Here is a 15,649-nt window from a genome sequence, read left to right on the forward strand (position 1 = left end):
TGTTTGTCAATTCATAAATGAAGTGTACTCACCTGGGAGTGATCATGCACAGGCCATCCTCAAATCAGAGAAATGTCTGTCTACATAGCTCCATCTTGACTTGCTATGCCAAGATGAAAGTATTGAGGACAGGAATGACACCTTACTCAGATTGTACAACAAGTATTCATAAGGCCTCAAGATGCATCACCAGATTGGCAGCAACAGAAGACACACTGACACAGTACTGTGCACATGATGACTCCAGTCACATATACAACAAAGGCCTGGGTCTGCCTGCATACCACCAAACCAGGCCTCCAAATGGCAAAGCTGCATCTTGAATCTACACTGTGTTGGCTGCACTGGTGACAAGATGCCATTTTCATCCATCTTGAAAAGTACAACTGGTATGCACATCTCAGCAGCTGCTTGAGTCAAATTGGGTTGGTATGCTTCACACATGTTATGTTGAATCACCTAATACCATGGCTACTTGCCACAATTGGACTAACTACAAGTTAACCTTGCCCAAGGTCTCTGCTTACTGTAACACTAAACCATTGGAGGTGGATATCACAATACAACCAGTAACATCAAAAGGAGGATCTGCCGCTGGGCACACAGAGGTCACAGAACAGCCTACCACTACACCCCAGGATAAAACCATCAGTGACGACACTCCTGGACGTCTGGACATGGAGGACGGTTCTGACACATCTGGGCAACCTGGTCAGACGGCAACAGTGAGTCTCACTGTGCCCATAACGTCACCCCCCAGCCCTGTTGTTTCAACATCACAGGCAACCATTCGACCCCACCCCTCCACTCCAACCTGTGTCTCTAGCACAGTGTCCTCCATCTCACACCTCTGGGTCCTGGATCCTGAGGTGCGTGCAACACTTTGGACAATGAGGGTCCAGAAACAAGTTTGAGAGGGCTCCCTGTGGCAAGGGCGCAGACCCTTGGGGGTAGGATTCCCTTGGCTATTTAACAGAAGGCCCATTAACCTAGGTGCCAGCCACTGGTAGGGAGGCCCTGCCAAAGTACCAACAAGCCCCAGACACCCCTGCCTCTGTAGCAGCAGATCACCCCCACTCCCCCAAAGTGGGGACATCCAGCAAAGAATCCAGGAGGGGCAGATGGCAAGACACTCACCACTGCCAGTAATAACTCTCTTCCTTAAGGACCTCCTTTGTGTGTTACACATTCAGTCTGGGATGATCCTGAATCACCTACCATTTCCAATGGGAGTACTCTGGACTTTGGACTGTCAATGGTGTGGCATCTACTCAAATTATTTCATTCACCATGGCTGACCCCTTCACATTTTAATTTTTGTTGAGTCATGGCACATATACTTTATGTTAATCATAGTGTCACGATAAATTGACCCTTCAATTACTCATTGCTGATTTTGTTTCATATATGGCCATGTAGATATGTCAGACCATGTGAACCATTCAATGATGATCCAAGGCACTTGTTCAAGATGGGATATATTGCATGTACAAATTGTCCAGCTCAGGATTACAACCCTCTCACACAAACACATACATACAAGTGTCTGCCCGAAGTAAAATTGTTATTACAGTGTACAGCACATAAGTTGTCAACATGTCTGTACTATTGGAAATCATGGATGATTGTCTCATACTGAGTAAATTAAGATATTGACATGTACAGACCCCAGACCACGGAAGGAAGGAATATGTCAGACACTGTCCTGTAGAAGGTGCAAACATTGATGTGGTTGATGTCATCTTCCTGGCCTTATAACATAACACACCAAATTAATTCAACATCACATAATCCAAGATACAGACAGACGGCACTACAACGGTCCCTGATCACAGGGCCATCATAATCAAATGCTCATGCATCTGGTGGTATGCAGGGCAGGACTGGAACCCAAAGCAGCCCTGTCAATTTTGTCAGACCAGTCCCAGGTCAGGGAAGGTGGGGGGGTGGTTGGAGTAGGCGATGCACTGCTGACTTTGTTCTGTTGTTACTGGGGGCCTACATGGCAGAACTGTTGCAAAACTAGCCCATAGTAACAATACTGACCCCCACAGTTGAAAAACTGTCCCCCACCCTTCCAGCCGACCGGGACAGTGCCTGATTCCTGCAGCAGCCAGTCTGGCCCTGGTGGTATGTCACAAACATAGGTCAGTGTTGTGGCACAGGCACTGTGGCCTACAATGATGAAGCACATCTACAGCTACATACAGGTCATACAAAAAGAGTGTTTAGCTAATGTGAAACAAACATTACTTGGTCGTGGTCTAGGAATTCATATTGTATGCCCACATGATACATCTGGCCCACAACAGCACACAAAACAAGTCAAATGAGCACTTCTGACCTTCCACCCAAACACTGTGCAAGCTGTCTTGGCACAGGTCTTATACACCCAAGCCCTGTGACCTGCATTACCTGGAACAATCCATGTCCACTTTGTATGTCAGAACAGCATAACATACCTGCCAATGGAACAACTCTGAAATGTCCACATGAAGATGTCATGATGAAGGTACCTGTACAACGAACAAAACAAGGAGCATAGGCTTGAAACCATATATGTGACACTTCTCATAGCAATCATCTGGAAAACAAAGTATGTTGCAAGGAAACTGACAAAAACAAAGCAACATCATCAAGGTGGGGATGTGTCAAAAGCTATCTTATCGAGCAGCCTTTGGCTAATTATTACTGAGAATACCTACCTATATCCAGATCACTGAACTCAACACAGTTCACAATACAGTCACAGTCATAACATCACATGACATACTTGCAATCATGAGAAGATGCTGTGGATGAGATCTTCTCGCAAGTCAGCTTCTTCGTCTTCCCCATTGTCATCCTAAGTTGGTATTTCTGGAATTTCACCCAATGTCACTGCAGGCTCGCCATCCTCTGGGATGTACGGGATATTCCTCCGCAGGGTGATGTTGTGGAGCATGCCACAACGATTTGACACACTTTCCCAAGTGAGTAGAGGAGGGCTCCAGCAGTCCTGTCTAGACACCTAAATCTGAACTTCAGGAGCCCATAAACCTGCTCCACTGCCTGCCGTATTCTTCCATGGACCTCACTGAGGCGGACTTCCCCAGTGTAGTTTGATTCCTCAGCGATGTCAACAACCAAGGACGGTTTGGATATGCTGAGCCTCCTGTTAAGGAATGGGGCTTAAGGGCAGGCAAGGAGTCACTCACTTTATGATTGTAGCACCTGACATTGCTCACACACAATCAGGACAGATGTGACTTACCAACCAGCCAGGCCCTCTCTAGATATAGTTGTGACATCAGCTGGGGGTATGGTGCTGTTCCCCAATAAGAAGGAATCGTGGGCTGATCCGGATAATGGGCACACATATTTGAGATGAAGAAATCCGCCAAACAGACAACTTGCATGTTGATGGAATGGAAGTTTTTTCTGTTGCTAAAGACTTGTTCAGTGGCCAGTGGTGGCTCCAAGCCAAAGTGCGTGTCACTGATGGCCCCCACCACATATGGGAGGAAGGCAAAATCATAAAAGTCAGTCTTCACATTGACTAAATCCTCACGTCGGGGGAACCTGATATAGCTGTCAATGTATTTCAACATTGCTGAGAGGAAATCCTTTAACACCAGACGGAACATAGGTTGGGAAATACCAACAGACAGAGCCACTGTATGTTAGAAGGACCCTGTGGCCAGGAAGTGCAATATTGATATGACTTGAACAATGGGTAGTATGGAGGTTGGATTACTGTTAGCTCGGATCAGATCTGGCTCCAACTGACGGCACAAGTCCACTATTGTTTGCCTATCCAGGCAGTATAAGTGGATTATGTGGCATTGCTCCATGGTGTGATGGTCTGGCAGTGGACAGTAGACAGGGGGTTGTTTCATCCTCCCCCTCCTAGGGTACCTATGTGTGACAAGACATGATGTAAAACATTAGGCAGTGTGTCCACAGCAACATACATGATGCACGCCAACAATATCATGTCACAAAGCATTTCTGATTGGATAGACATGACACACAGTACATATCCCAGCTGAGAACTACATAAGGGTCACGTGTGATCCTCATGGTTGTCAACACATGTCCACAACATAGCTTTGGGCGAAACTCAACTATCTGCTGCACAATTGCCCCTTGAAATGTGACTGTATTTTTCGACCACCAAAAATACTGTCAGCGGTGGTGGACCATGCACTGCCGTCATATGCCATCTGTGAACTGCAACACACTACATTGGTGGTTGTCTATTAGGTATACCAAAACATTTTTAGGGATACAAAACTAGGGAGAATTATGTGGTCCAGTGCATCAATCTCCCTACATGAACCTATAACTGAAATAAGACTAATGCATGTGGTGCCTGAAAAGACCCCCTACCATAATTGGTGGAATGGAGTCCTTTCTTTTGAAACAGTGCATCTTATTTCAGTTATAGGTTGTGTAGTAGTACCTACATAAGACACAGTAAGGATGTTTGCGATGCTACAACACATATATTGTAGTTGTGATGCTGTTCACAAAGCCATATGCAGTATTTCAGGCCACCAAAGGGTTGGATGCCTGACCTACACCACTGGACATTAGGAACCGCCCGCGCCCACTGGCAGAAGTAATCTGCATGATAGGCGGTTCTAACCGCGGCGGATACAGCAATAGGCTAACGTCGGTGCCTGTTGGGGTCGCGGTCCAATGGCTGTGTCTGTCAGTGGTGATGACAACATAATTGGTGAATGTGACCGCCTTGTTGTGCAAATTCACTCATTTGACTCCTGACACTGCTGCCAGCAACACCTCCACTACTTCAGCTGCTGAATGCCGTCTCTGGGAGCAATCATGCCACGACGTTCAGCAGGTCATAGGAGCCCTGCATTCTCTCCAGAGGAGCTGGAGAGGCTTGTGAATGAGGTCCTTCCCCTGTATGGACAGCTTTATGGCTCACCAGAGGACAAGGTCAGTCCCTTGTGTGCACAATTTACTGATCAACAACATCCTTTCCCTCCTCACAGGCTACAATGTGCCCAGTTAGACTTCTTGTGTGCCTGTTGTTGCCGTCAGTGTGGCATCAATGGGATGTACATGGTGCAGGTATTAGTGACCAGTACTATATGTTGTGTTCATTAACATTGAGTTGTGTGATGTTTTTTGGGGTCCTAGATCCTCCCTGTGTTGGATGCACATAACTAGGCAAAGATACTTTACTGCCATCCAATTACATTTCTTTTTTTATGATGGTTGTAAATGTTGGCCAACATGTATATGCATGACAGCATGAGCTGGGTATGCATTGTTTGAGGATTGTGTAAGCAATGTGTATTGTGCCACAGATGTTTCAACACACATTAGGCCTTGCAAAACCATTGTCTGGTAGGCATATCATGACTCCCTCTGCCCTTCAGTTTACCACACAGAACACATGCTACATTGCTGATGGCCACATGATGTACTGTCATGCATGGAAGTGATGGAAATGTGAGTGTCATGTAGGTTCTTTATGCTCAGCCTGCAGAGACCAGGGCCTGTCAAATGTATCTCCCAGTATGGGACATAGTCCAGGCTGTGAGAGAGTCACTGTGGCTATGCAACTGTGGCACTGTGCCCACTCCCTGTACACCAGCAGATCCTGTCATGTGGACAATGTGATGGTCTAGTAGCAAAACTTGCCCTGAATGCCTCGGTCCACTGACTAGATTAGGAATGGGTACAGAGGTACATCCCAGGAGTAGTCCATATGTGCTCTTTGCATCATTGACAATGTGTGTCTTTGACTCATGACAGGTCCCATACTCCCACAGCTCTGTTGTCACCTTCACTTAAGTCATAATTGTCCTGTACAGGCTTCCTGCACAAATGACAGTCCCACAGTGCACACAGGGTGTAGATTCCTGAGAGGCCATGGCATGTGAGTCAGTAGCTTGGTCACATAGCAGAAACTGTACAATGTATACCTTTGTATGTTGGGCGCCATCTCTGTAGTTTAGACATATATATCCAAAGGAGTATTCTGTGGAACATGTATATACTACAGAACCTCCCACCCCATGAAGTGGCATGAGTTGGCATTTGGTAGGCCACATGTCCAAACATAAACAGGGAAGACACTTTCTGTACCCACCATGTCAGCCTCTTCATTGTCATTCAAGTGTAAGGGTGACGTCTGTACTATGGAAGTTGCCTGTAGGGACTCTATGCAGTGAGTCAATCTCGCAGAGAGACCACTGTCATAGGAGGTTGGAGGACCTGAGGCGCAGGGCCCAGAAGATCACAGAGGTCCAGCTGGGGCTGTCCTCCCAACATGGGTGGGGTGTGCGTTGGACCATGACCCCACCAATGGCCCGCATTCTAGCGGTGACGTACCCAGACCTTGATGGGGGTTTGAGGGGAGCATAGGGGCCACAAGGGGGTGAGTACAGGTCATATTCCTGCCTGTTACATTGCCAAGTTAATGTGTTAGGTTCTGACAACTCCCCCTGACGATTAGGGATGAGCCATGTGTGACACAGTAGATGAGTAATTGTTTGTGTAGATATGTAATGTGGTGCATACTAATGTGCCTTGCCTATTGTCCCACGGACCCAGGACACAACTGAGTAAATTCCACAAACAATTGCCTTCCAGGGACAACACATGGCTGTGTACATTGATCAATCAAGTAAAGTTTGTTGTTGTTGTGGGTGTAAATTCTACACTATGGATAACTACTCCTCAGTGTTACACTCCAAAGGAAAAGAAGTGATGGATCTCTGTCCTCAGCCACGTCTGGTCAAATGAGTAAATTGGCATCTGCCCCCAGAAGCCATTTGTCTTCAGTGTGTGACGAGTGCTGGTGACTCACTACTGTCTGTAATGTGAAGATGGCCATCAAACATGTAACAGAGCATACATTGTTCTTTGGCTCAGCTACAGATCAATACTTTTCCCTTGGTAAGTGGGGAATGTTCATTGACATGATTGATGTGCAATCACTGCTGCCAACATTCCTTGTACCTACATGTTAGCATGTGTTCCATTCTCTTTTGACAAAACGAGTACACTGCTGTTTCATGCATGGTCTACCTGCGTTTGTGGGGTGAGTTCTATATTCCCTCACATATATGTGCATATCAACCTTTGTTTGGAATAGGACCTTTCCAATGGGGGTACATTTCATGTGGTGCTGCAGACAGGAGTGTCTTACCATTGATTGTTGGCTGACACACACCCTTACCCGTCATAGCATGTCATTTGGCATGTACAACTGCAGTAGCAATGAGGGACATGACAGGTAGGACTAGAGTTTTCACACACAATGTGCATTTCCATACCACTGATGTGGCATCATGTGGAAAGGTACACTGCACATGTATAATGGGGAAGGATTGATACCTGACTATTGGCATGCATCATGGAGTGACTTGCAGTTATGTTGGAATCGTGTGTGGTTAGGTACAACCATTCATCCACAGACACCTGGGTTTGCAGGACAGAGACAGTGATGTCAATTCCCATTGGCAAAACATGTTTAGGGCCTTCTACAAGTACTTGCAACTCTTTTTGCCTCTCCAAAATAAGAAGGACTAATGGTGTCTACTGATGCAATCAGAGTATGTCATTGTAAGGGGTGCTGGACATTAGTGGGGATTTCCTTGGGGCTTGCTGATTCATTGTTTTGTGGATTTTAGGGGCATACCTGCCTAATATTTAGCATTTTGTCTACAGTTTACTTTTCCATGCCAAATGTGTAGCATATCTGAGCAACATTAGCACTACCTCCATGACTCCACAGGACAAATTTCACATGGTGAGGTGTGCATTGCTGATAGATTTCCAGTGTGACATAAGTATTTCCATGTTACCTTCTACGGGCTACTGTATTGTTGTCAGCAACATGGCAGGTTTTAGGACCATCATGTCTTATTGTTGAGGTAATGTGTATGTGACAAATATATGTCTGCATGACCTAGTGTGGGATCCGTGGGAATAAAGTTGGCATTGGCCTACTATTGCATGACAACAGGTAACTGAAGTATGCTCCATGAGGCAAAGCATTGAAGGTGATGTGGTCCCCTACCTGTTCAATAATTACTGTGGTTGCACAACTTTAGCCATGCAATTGTAGTTGTCTGAGATTCTGATTTTCTTCTGGGCAACTGTTGACAGTTCATATGGCATGCATGCAATTTGATGTAGTTTGTTTCTGGGGCCTACTTGACATCATGGTAATGTTTGCTAATCACAGCTGTTGTTCAAGTGTGATTATTAACATGTGGTGACCCTTTTCCTCTTTGTATTTGCAGCATCAGCCTGGACAAGCGGAAAGGAGACAGGGCACAACCAAGGGCGAAGCATCTAGCCATGGTACCTCTGGTCATGACACCACTAACACGGAGGGACCCAGTGGCCTGGATGGTGAGGTTATTACCACAGAGGAGACAGGATCAATGTCTTCAACATTGGATTCTAACTCCAGTGGCCACTCCCTATTGGTGGCAGAACCATCAGGACCTACTCCTGTACCATCTTTGTCCCACCCAGTTGGCCATGCCCGCTCATCCAAGGGGGTGGGCATCTCCTTTGCCGCAGGCACCTCTGCCCCATCCCCTGTTACCCCTGCTGCCCTGAGTGAGGAGGCTATTGACCTCCTGAGGAGCATCTTTGTGGGACAGGTGGCCATTATGAATGCCATCCAGGGCTTGGCCAACCAACTTCAGCAGACCAATGCTTTCCTGGAAGGCATTCATAAGGCCATGTCTAACCTAAAGAGATCTTTTCAGGCTCTGGCTTCCTCACTGACTGCATAGTGAGCTTTGGATATTTGTCTCTCCATCTATTCTGTATCCAATTGCCCTTCCATTGTGTTGCAATGTGGGTGATGTATGGGTCCACTGCAGGTCTTTTTCATGGGAAGGGTCTTTGTATTCCATGATACATTCATACATATGTGTGTTCAATTTGATAACAGTCCATGGCATGTGTGCAATGTAAGGGTGTCTTTGTTTTCCCTGTGCCTGAGATGGTCAAACGTGCGTTTTGTGTAGTTTGTCAGTGCAGTGTCCGTGACCTGCCCAACGGGGGCGATTAATGGCTGTGAATGGGTCCTTCTATGTGAATGACTCCAACTGTGGACACAATGACATGTGTACTTGGTGCCCGTAGCATGTGCCCAATGTCATGTGAACGACGGTGCGAAGATCGGTTGTTAAAGCTAATAACACAGGTAGGTGTGCGTACTTACTATCGGTTGCATCCACCGGGACATGGATTTTGGGCACCTTCGCTGAGCAGCAGCAGGACATGTGTGATGGGCTCCATGGCGGCACAGGGCGTGTAACATTGCCTGCAGGTGAGAGGCTCCATTTATGCTCTCCGTTTCCGCCCGCCTGGATGTGGTAGTTGGACTGCCACGGTAAAGCTGCTGATGCGCAACATCATAATGAGTCCGGAGCGAACACTGGCTCCACCGGCCTGTTTGTCCTACCTCATCACCGCAGTGGTCTGCGCTGCCTGGTGGTGGCGGCTGGACCTCCGCGGTCTTTGCTCCATAGGCCCCCCAATATTGTAATACAGTGATCCGACTGCCAAGCCGATGGCAGTCGGACTGCCGCCATGGTGGTGCCCAGACCGTCAAACTTGTAATCAGGCCCTAGTGAACATAGAGTGCAATGTGCAAGAGTCAATTTAGCGTAAGCTATGTAAAGTAAATGTAAAGTGAGACTGAAACATAAACGGAGTATACTTTCTTATCTTGGCTAACTAAACAAGCATTGACATAACCAAAAGCTCCAGCTCTTGTATGCACAAGATATCACATAACTTGCAGGCAAGCATGCATACCCAATGTGTGTCCATATTCACAGGCAGATGGATAGCACATCCTGCACCAGTGTACCAAAAGACATACATATAAGTACAATTGCACACAGACCAGAAGACATGCATGCAGTCCTACACACAGAAAAACACACCGTCAATCACAGAGAGTGACACCAAGGAGCATGCCACAAAGACACACACAAACATATACCCAAAAAGAGAAAAACGTCAACAGGAATACACACATACCAACATTACATAGGACACAAATGCTAACAGAGAAAAAAAGGTGATGGAATGAATACATAAATTATTCTCAGTCAATTGTAATTACTTTGGGCTGCACTCCAGTCCATTATTTTTTGCTCACTGTGCCATCATGGACACAGTCCCTATGGAAATTTCTCTCATCACTGAGGCTGGTACTGGTTCCAAGAATCAACAGGAATATAAAAATAAAAACATTACATAGGCCATAAATGCACAAAGTGAAAAAAGGTGATGGCTGGAATACACAAATTCATCTCAGTTAATGTAATTGGTTTGGGCTGCACTCCAGTCCATCATTTTTTGCTCACTGTGCCGTCATGGAAACAGACCCTATAGAAATCGGTCTCATCTCCGTCCAAAATGTTCTATCCATTCTGAACGGCTAGGCAACATCTCCTCTGCCTGGGAACAAAGCAACCCCAGACAAGTTTAGGCCTTGCTGGGTTTCATTAGGCAGGTGAAGCTTATATTCTAGAGAACAGTGAGCGATGGACCCACATCTGGACACACCTGTCAAATGCATGGCGTTTTACTGTGATGCCAAGAGGCAAACATCTTAAAGGTTAAGGACAGAATGACTGAATTCACCTTAGTCACTTTACATAACTCCGGTCCCTGTATGTAGGGATACAGTGGGCAAAAAACATGAACTAGAATGCGGTAGCCCAGAACAATTACCCACTGCTGAGATTAGGGAAAGCCTTCCGCCGTCATCATCTTTTTTTTTTTTTCATAAAAAATAAAAAAAGGACACAGATCGAAAGACATGGAGGCACCAATACTCACCGAAACTCACCCATAAGTGTCAAGTACACAACTACTGATAGGCATACAGATACTCATGCAAACAGAATACACATGCAGACACATATGAACTGTGTGCAAGGGATACATGCACACACAGGAAGGTAGGTAATGCATGAGTAGGTGAATGATCAATGTGTGCATAAATGCAAGTGGATGCAAGGATGGCTACATGAATGTAAGTGTGGGTAGATAAACAGATGCTTAAATGAATGGTGCAGTGGCACACACGGATGAACAGAAAAGTATGAGTAGATAAAAGGATGAGTCTGAGTGAGTGAATGATTAGATAAATTGGGTGATTAATGCATAGGTGTGGTTGTATGGTTAACCCATCCTTGCTTTTTACCCATCATTCATGCCCTCACCCATTCAGCCATCACCTTATGCCCTACATGACTAATGCAACCATACGTACACTGACCTAACCATCCGTGCAATCGTCCATCTATGCAATGAGTCACCCATCCATATAATGAATATGCAGTCATGCACACATTCATCTACTCTATCTTCTCACTCACACATTTCTACACCCAAACACTGACTCATTTGCACATTCAACCACTCGCAAGACTACACACCAACCAAACTCGCCAATCAATGAAAAATCGTTTAACTTAAAAAAATATATATATATGTTTGCCAGATCTACTGATGTGGTCAGTAATTGTAATTGGTTGCTACCACAGAACCTTTAAAATGCTTTGCAGTTAAAGAATTAGCTATAATTCAGTGCTTTCATTTGAAAAAAAGAAACAAAAAAATCTTTAAACTAGTGAGGCAGGCTGTTTGTTCTTAATGTTGAAAGCAGAGGAAAAGCCAGCAGAAAGATAGATTTCTCACTTCCCTTCTAGTGTAGGTGGAGTATCAGCCGCAGCCTATAGTGGATCTGCCACCAGCAGTTCAGTTTAGAGAAGTCTGTGACTTTCAACCACAAGGAAGGGAAATGTTGATGCCACACCACGAGGCCAGCTGCACGCATGTAGCGGTGGTCGAAAAATAATGGGGAAAATGAAAACCTGCTGTTAGACTCACAACTTCAGCACGTATCGGGTCCGCGAAACCGGGATATCAGAACTGCCTCTTTTATGTAAGTACAATTAAAAACTATGGGCCTGAATACGACTTGGGCGGAGGAGATTACTCATTATTCCCATTATGTCCCATTATATCCTATGGAACTCGTGATACGGTGGGCGGGATATCCGTCACATTTGGGACGGAGTAATCCCATCCGCCAAAGTTGTAATCAGGCCCTTAAATATCTTGCTGCCACCGCTCTGTGTGACAGCGCAAGGGCAATGTTTTCCCTTTCGCTTGCAAGTTACAGCTTTTTGGCCTCCTTGAACATTTTAGCAATATATGAAAACAGAAGACAAATATTGTGTATGTATAATTTTTATCAATGATACTCATGGGAGAATGTCTGTCCCATCAATGCTTTAAAAAGTGCATTCAGGGGATGAACATGGTGAAAAAATGTTGGTTACTTTGAATAATACAGTTTTTAGTTAACATATTACGAGGGTCATATCCCTACGGGTTGGGGCAAATTAAAAAACTTGAAACTGTATAGTGAAACGAATGTTTACTTTCATTGTATTGTATTTTAGCACATATTGTGGGCAGTAGTATTAAGATATTTGAAGTATATTTTAATCAAATAGCAAATGAAATGTTTTTTTTTTTTTCTAAAGCAAGTAGCTTTTCTGTTTCTTTTGCAAACTCAGATTAAACAACATAAAAAACAAGAGCATAATGGACCGGGGACGCTTTCCTTAGAAGGCAAGGGGAGCCTTCGTGGCTTTTTAAACTTGCACTATCTCCGTCTTTTCGCTTAAAAGGGATGTGAACAACACCCCAAACGCACATTTGACCTGATTAAGAGCTACGGGTTAAACGCTTCACTAACGGACTGAAAACATCCTTGTAAATTGTCTTGAAACGACAGACGCACATAACACATTGGCGGGCATCGATCCCGCAGATGCACTGAGTGCTGCAAAATATTCTTACGGGTAAAGGTGATACCTACACCATAAACGGTACTGTCTCTCAAACAGTCGTGGCGCGAGTGTTTGCCAACATGACACAGCAGAACAAAAGTCTAGGCATCTAACAGTATAAACTACTTTATGAACGGGTAGACTGTAGATTCTCGTCGACTGTAATACATTTGTCCTTAAAGCAGGTCGAATCGGTATTTTGACAATTACAGGGATTTTTAAAAGGTCTAGTTTGGTAACCAATGAGTTGAGTCCACTTTTCTCTGCCACCTTTCAGGGTGTTAAACGCAGACTTCCTGTGCACCTGGTGTCATCATTTTCAAAATGTAGGCTGCAGTCGTGTCTGCTACTGCGGATTAAATCTCAAATCTGCCAGGAATGACATTGACCAATTTGGCTGCGTGACCGCTCCCTCCTTCCACGCGCCTAATGCAGCCAGGCATGGGCACCAAAAAGAGACCGCATGAGGCCGAGTCCCTGGGTTAGAGCTCAGAAAATGGCGCTGCCACACTCAAAGGAACCACGCGCCCGAAGACACAAAGGAAGACAGGCTTTAGTCACGGGAAGCGCACAATGATGGTACAGGTTATTCTCAGCCGCCGATTCTGTGGCCAGCTGAAACTTCAATTAAAATTGCACTGTAATGTGAAACTATGTGACGGAAATAAACAGATCGAACTAGTTAAGAGATATTAAGGGCAACATGAGGTGACAACTTGCGTTTAGAATTAGACCACACAACATATACCCTAATAAGATGTACCTTAACACTCATTGCGTACATCTACTTTAGGTTGCTTCTTGAAGCCGTTATTTATTTTTCTACTTTTGTGTCATGTGAGATAATGTTTATGAATAAGACTACACCTACAAGAATTGTACGCATAGTTCAGAAGAAACACCCAATCACTCACACACCGCTTTGTTTCTGTTCCAAAAAAGTTTTTTTTTTAAATATGTTTGAATTTGGTTGCCCACACTCATACCGTTGTAGTGGTGAAACGTCCTACTGACATCATTTCAGGCTATTTTTACATATATGGCCACCCGCCAAGGGCATACCACAGCATTTTGCACCAATAATCACGATCACGTGATAAGAGGCATAACAACTGCAGTTTAATAGTGCAGCAAAACCTGCATAAACGGCTTTCGGAAGAAAAAAGAAAAAAAACACAAAACAAAGTAGGTAGCAATAAGCTTGTGCAAAAATTGCTTTTGCACTACTTGGCCTGAGCAAATGTTGGAGAAAACTGCAGTGTACTTATGAAAGGATTTTGTTATCTGCCCCAAATGTATTTTTACTACTCCAAGAGCCGCTTTTCAGGCGTTCTTAATAGCTGGGCAAATAAAATAGGAGTGTTTTTGCATGGAGAGCAATGGTGCGTCTTCAATTTCAAAATTATTTTTCATGCTGTTTAAACTAAACAAGTTCAGTGTGAAAATGTGTAAAGGATATAGTTGGGAAAAAACAAAAATCCACAAGGGTTCAGACCAAGTAATAGTTTCCTAATGATTAAAAGAGTACCTTGATGTGGTATTGATTTATACTTTACATTACACATGATGATGGAAACTCCTTTAAATTACCAAGGCACAGTACACTTACGCATGAATTTTATTTAATGCACAAATACATTATTTCTTTAAAAAATATCTAACAGATGATTAAGACATATGTTGCATTTCGCCCCATAGGTGTACAGAATTCCAGTAGTAATTTTGCACTGCATTAAACAGTGGACTTTAAAAGGGAGACTTTCTAAGAAAAAAAAAAATCACTTTGCGATAAAAAAAAGGTCTGTGGTTTAAAACATATACACAGTTCTTTAATTAGATGCCCAGAAATGGGGTAAAAGAAATCAGTTCATTTAATGCTATCAAGACGCAGACTGTGTGTACTGTTTGTGGCTTGCAAGAGCCTAAATTCAGTGTAATACCTAAGAAATACCAAGCCATGTGTCTACCCAAGGTGGGAAAGTCAGACACAAAGTGAAGACACTGTCCTTCTCTTTGGTGTTTGCTCCTTATTTTAGTCTCAACTGTGCTTGGCACTTTAATTTATCCCCACACAAAACTTCTCCAGGTTCAACCTAGAGCAGTGGTTCCCAACCTTTTGACTTCTGTAGACCCCCACTTTATCACTACAGGACCCCAGGGACTCCCACTGAATCATTATTGGAATCCGTGGACCCCCCTCCTCCCCTGAGTCATTACTGGAAGCTGGCAACCCCAACTTAAACAATGACGATGATTTGAACTCCAAAACAATACACAACAAATACAGAAACAACCATTCCAACAAACACATACACAAATGATAACACATTTTACTTAATTCGTAAACAAATATAAATAAAAAAATAAAGTTAATAAATGTAATAGTAAGGTTGGAGCTTTTATAAATTCAATTGAAGCCACACTTCGCTCCTACTATATTTAGTTTGATGCACCTGCACTTTAACTCAGCGGTCACAGACCCCCTGAGAAGGTTTCGCAGACCCCCATGGGTCTCCGGACGACAGGTTGGGAACCACTGACCTAGAGGATGTGTTTGGAGAACGTATCTGTAAAAGGGGGATACACATGCTCTAATACTGGCAGGTAAAACAGAAACTGCCCATTACACCTCATTCCCAGATGTGAAACTTGTAATCGCCCCTGAAAACCTCCAATGGGTACATCCAAACGTGCATTAACGGTATCTCCTCTCAGTTTAAACCGGGTTATTATCACGGCACACACAATGAGAGTCTTGAAGATCAAGTGCCTGGGCAACCACA

The 15,649-nt window shown here is 44.4% G+C and overlaps 2 protein-coding genes across 2 annotated transcripts in view; one reads left to right on the forward strand and one right to left on the reverse strand.

Moving 5' to 3' along the window:
• Positions 1-15,649, reverse strand: part of UBAC2 (UBA domain containing 2) — a 695,090-nt gene that overhangs the window by 407,888 nt on the left and 271,553 nt on the right. The window lies entirely within an intron of this gene.
• The window catches only part of GPR183 (G protein-coupled receptor 183), a 69,259-nt gene continuing 65,394 nt past the window's right edge, over positions 11,785-15,649 (forward strand). The window contains exon 1 of the mRNA XM_069205080.1: positions 11,785-11,950. The gene's annotated coding sequence lies outside the window, so the exon portion shown is untranslated. The remainder of the gene's footprint in view (positions 11,951-15,649) is intronic.

Source organism: Pleurodeles waltl, chromosome 8, assembly GCF_031143425.1.
Source record: "Pleurodeles waltl isolate 20211129_DDA chromosome 8, aPleWal1.hap1.20221129, whole genome shotgun sequence".
Taxonomy (NCBI): domain Eukaryota; kingdom Metazoa; phylum Chordata; class Amphibia; order Caudata; family Salamandridae; genus Pleurodeles; species Pleurodeles waltl.